This window comes from Coloeus monedula (assembly GCF_965178545.1).
Source record: "Coloeus monedula genome assembly, contig: HAP1_SCAFFOLD_87, whole genome shotgun sequence".
NCBI classification, from domain to species: Eukaryota; Metazoa; Chordata; class Aves; order Passeriformes; family Corvidae; genus Coloeus; species Coloeus monedula.
Window position 1 is genome coordinate 30,305 of NW_028120814.1, and position 4,596 is coordinate 34,900.

Below are 4,596 nucleotides of genomic sequence, written 5' to 3' on the forward strand. Positions count from 1 at the left end.
CGGCACAGGGGAAGGCATCCATCGCAGCCTCGCGGCCCCGCTGCTGCTTTCACGCCCTGCAGGGCTGTTTCCCAGCCTGGCCTGGCTGCAGCTCCTCCCCGGCCTCTGCAGGAAGGCATTTGGCATCAGCTGACAGGGTGCCCAAACTGCACCACGGGCCACGCACCCCCTGAGATCCCCTGCCATTTCCCGGTCTCCGGGTAGATCAGGAGTGGAGGCTCTTTGGAGAAGGGAGGGCCCTGGCCCAGCCCCAAGAGCCTGGGCACTTTCCTGATCCTTATCCATGGTTTTGACCAGTATTGCCTCCTGAAGATGCCACCTCCCCATGGGGAATGGTTCCACCTGGCCCAGCTGTCCCTCTTCCTTTCTCCAGAGATGGAAGCAGAGGCTGTGCTGAAGGCGGCGTTTCCCGGAGGAAGCAGTGGCTCATTGGCAGCCTCTGCTGCAGGAAGGGAGGCCATGCCAGGCACAGGCACAGGAGGTAATTGCTGAGCCTCTGGGCCTGAGCCCTGCTGAGGCTTGAGCTGCCATCTCTGCTGCTGGGCAGTGCGGGAGCACACAGCGTTACCCAAGCCCCTTGCAGTGCCCAGTTCCCTACAGGAGAAGGGGATCCCAGCACACCACGGAATGCTTCTCATCTATGTTCCCTTCTAGATTGGGATCGTGACCTGCATCATTTGGAGTCGCTGGTAAATGACGGTTTAAGGATCTTGGAGCTTGATGGATGTAAGTTCTCAGCATCCCTTTCCTAACACAGTAATCGCAGTCTAAGTGTCATCATGTCCAGAGCAATAGTCACGTGTCGTTTCCCTTAACATCATCTCAAGCTTGATGGAGTCTGGAAATTTTGGCCGGGAAATTCCTCCTCTTTTGCCCAACAGTGATCCCACAGGGGCGCTGTCAGGGGGAGGAAGGAGCATTTAGCTGTCAGTCTTCTTCCCGTGTGCAATGCCAGTTGCTCCTTGCGTGTGCTCTGCGCAGCCCCGGAGAAGAGCAGAGAGGGAAGGGGCCGGGCCCAGGGCTGTGCCCCGGGGCGCTGTGCCCGGCGCGGCTCCTCTGCCGGCCCCAGGGAGCCGGAGCTGCTGCCGCTGCCGCTGCCAAGCCCTGGCCCCGGCTGAGCTTAGAGCTGCCGGCAGCTCCAGGGAGTGCTTTCTGCCCTGAACTGCCCTGCAAGGGGCTCCTTCCAAGCCAGCGTGGGGCCACTGCAGGCACGGGCTCCCTCTGCCCGTGCTCCTGAGTGGAAGGCAGAGATGAGGGAGTGCCGTGGAGGGCACCGATCACCCAGGTGCACCCACTGCCAGTCCGGCCTGAAGGGGACTCTTGAGCAGTGTCACAGGAGCTGTTCGGTCCTGCCTTTCTTTGCAGCTGAAGCTGTTGATGAAGATGATCTGGATTCCCAACCAGAGCCTCTGGAAGAAGATGAGGATGAGGAGGGTAGGTCAAGGCCTTTCCCCTGGGAGAGCTGCCAGCTCAGAGCCCAAAGGTGGCCAGCGGGCCATCGCTGCAGGTGCCAGGACACAGCTGTGCCCGTGTGTGCCCTCGCCCTGCGGCATCCCCTCCCTGCTCCTGCAGCTCAGTGCTGCCCATGCAGATCAGCAGAGATGACAGAAGCTTCTCTGGCTGTTGAGTTACAGGTGTGTCTGCAGGGAGGACTTCTCCAGCTCCTTGGCTGGTTCCTGCACGCAAGCCCGGCTCCCATCGCAGGGGTGAGCAGTGAGTCCCTGCTGACCCCACAGGCTGAGCACTGCTTTTGTGGGATTCATTCATCTGAAATGGGACTACTTTCTCTTAAGGTCCCCTGAGAAGGAAGAACAAACCTAGAGGAGACACTAAGTCCCTGGAGGCATCCATACAACTGGACCAAACCCTGAGTGAGCTGGAGAGACGGCGTGGTGGGTGCATTTCCCATTTCCCCTGAGCCTCAGCCGCCGGGGGCTGTCGCTGCACATCTGCACACGCCGTGCCCGGCACAGGGGAAGGCATCCATCGCAGCCTCGCGGCCCCGCTGCTGCTTTCACGCCCTGCAGGGCTGTTTCCCAGCCTGGCCCGGCTGCAGCTCCTCCCCGGCCTCCTCAGGAAGGCATTTGGCATCAGCTGACAGGGTGCCCAAACTGCACCACGGGCCATGCACACCCTGAGATCCCCTGCCATTTCCTGGTCCCTGGGTAGATCAGGAGGGGCAGCAGTTTGGATGAGGGAGGGAACAGCTCCAAAACCCTGGGCATTTTCCTGATCCTTATCCATGCCTTTGACAAGTATTGCCAGGAGCAGACTGGCACAGCACAGAGGAATTCTCCCGAGCAGGCTCAGGGCACGCGGGTACTGAGCAGTCCTGCTGGGCTCCCTCCGTGGGAGACACGTCCCGAAACCCGGGAGCAGCTGCAAGGGGTGCCCATGGTGGGGAAAGGGCAGAGGGGCAGAGCAGGGCTGCTGTGTGTCCTGACAGGGCCTGGCTCTGTCCGCCTGCGCTGCGGGAGCTGTTGCGGGGCAGGGAGGGTCGCGGTGGCAGCTGCTGCTGCAGGGATGGCTTTGGCCCGTGTCCCTCGAAGGGGCCCGTGTCCCTCGAAGGAGCCCCTGCCCCAGCAGCTGCGCTGCCCCCGGGCTCTCCTCCCGGCCCTCTGGGCTTTCTTGGTGGCACAGCCTGTGCCCAGGGGCGGCAAGGTGCCTGCAGGCCCCAGCTCCGGGGAAGCAGAGAAGGTCCTGGCCGTATGCAACGTGCCGCCAGCTCAGCAGTGGTGCACAGCACGGCCTCACGCTCCCCATTGCTCCCGCAGATGCAGCCGGCACCACAACACGTGCTGGCCATATTCGCAAAAGGATCAGAAGAGTTTTCTGCTGGGGAACAAATTGTTTGATTAAGATAATGGCCATGGCGGCTGGTGGGGCGCTTTTCTTGGTGATGTGCTGTGCTGGAATCTGGTATTGCTGGAAGAGAAAACGGTGAGTGTCTTGCTGATGCCTCCCTCAAACAGCTTCCTTTAAAGGCTGCTTGTAGAGAGGAAACATTCCCCGTGAGGCTGCTGTGGAGTTGTGGCGAGTCCGTGGTTGTCCAAACAACTCTGCTGAGGGTTCTGCTGCTGTGCAGTGCTTTAATTGGCCTCTTAGTTGCTGGGCCTTGTCCTGGGGAGCCCGCTCGGGCTGCAGCCAGTGCTGGCTGCCACAGAGGCTGCCTGGCCAAGGGCAGCGCCAGGAGCACCGGGCAGGGGCAAAGCAAGGTGGGGAGGAGAAGGAGCGAGGCCGAGATTGCCCTTGAAAGGCAGACGCGCTCTGGGGCCCGCTCCTGGCCAGGGAGCCTGCCCAGAGCCATCCCCTGCTGGCTGGGGCCTTGAGGGGCAGCTGTCCACGTGGGCCAAGGTGTGCCAGCAGCTGCAGCCGTGCCGGGGAGCCTTGCCAGCTCGGGGCCCTGCTGGGGAGGAGGGTCCCTGTGTGCCAGGTGCAGCTGGGGGCCTCAGACACCTCCTCTCTCCACAGGTGCCGCTCTGCACCTTCAGAAGACCAGCAAAACAACTCAAGCACAGAGAAGTCCATCTGTCATCCCAAATCTTCACGTGTGGTCCCATCTCCTCTGCCACTGCTGCGCCGCCATTTTGGCATCATCCCCATGCAGATACCACCAAAACGAGACCCTCTTCCCCAGAGCCCCCTGGTCCTGCTCCCTAGGCAGGACTGAAGGTGTGCACCCCCTGTCCGCCAGGGTAGGGTTTGGCCCATGTTTTGTGTTCCAATAAAGAGATGGAGCTGGCACAGCAGTGTCCAGGTGGTACCACCAGCAAAGCCCACACGGCACCAGCGCTGGCTGAGCTCCATGTCCGGGAGCAGCCGTGGATGCCCACGGTGCGGGCGGGCAGGGGCCAGGCACGGCGCTGCTGTGGCCAGCGGCGAGGCCCTGAGGGGCTGGGGGAGCCCATGCTGAGGGTCCCTGGGCTGCGGGCACGTTTCTTTCAGCGGGATCATCTGGGCCTGGACTTCCTCCAGTGGCATGCCCAAGCAAAGAGGGGAGCCATCAGTAAGTGTTTGCCTTGAAAAAAACGGGGTGGGACTGAACTGTTCCCTAGGGAAGCCCTTCATAGCCTGAGAGATGAGTTCAGAGCCTGACAGAGGCTGGGTCTGTGGCACCCCGGGATCCCTTAGGAGTGGAGTGGGGATTTGCCCGCCAGGCCTCATCTGTTCACCCAGGGACACGTGGCAAACACACACTGGCCCAGCCCTGTTGCTGCTCCTTGAGTGTCATGTTTGGGTCCCTCTAAAGGCATGCAGGGGGCTTGTGTCACCTCTATGCTGTGGGACAGGGGGGCTGGGGACACCCATAAGCTGTGCAGGGAATTTTGGGTATCTCCAAAGATGTGTAGGGGCCGAGGGACCCCTGTGAGTTGAGCAGGGGTCTGGGGCCTCTCATGAGGCACACGGGGGTTTTAGGGTGGCTGGGGATGCCCGTAAGATGTGCAGTGGGTTTGGGTCTCCCCTAAAGCATGCAGAGGCCTTGAGTGCCATGTAAGTCAGGAAGAGGGTTAGACAGAGAGTACAGAAACAGCAAGTGGTCTCAAAAACCAGAAGATACATATTCATTGCTTGGTGGTTACTATATTCCCTTCCCTA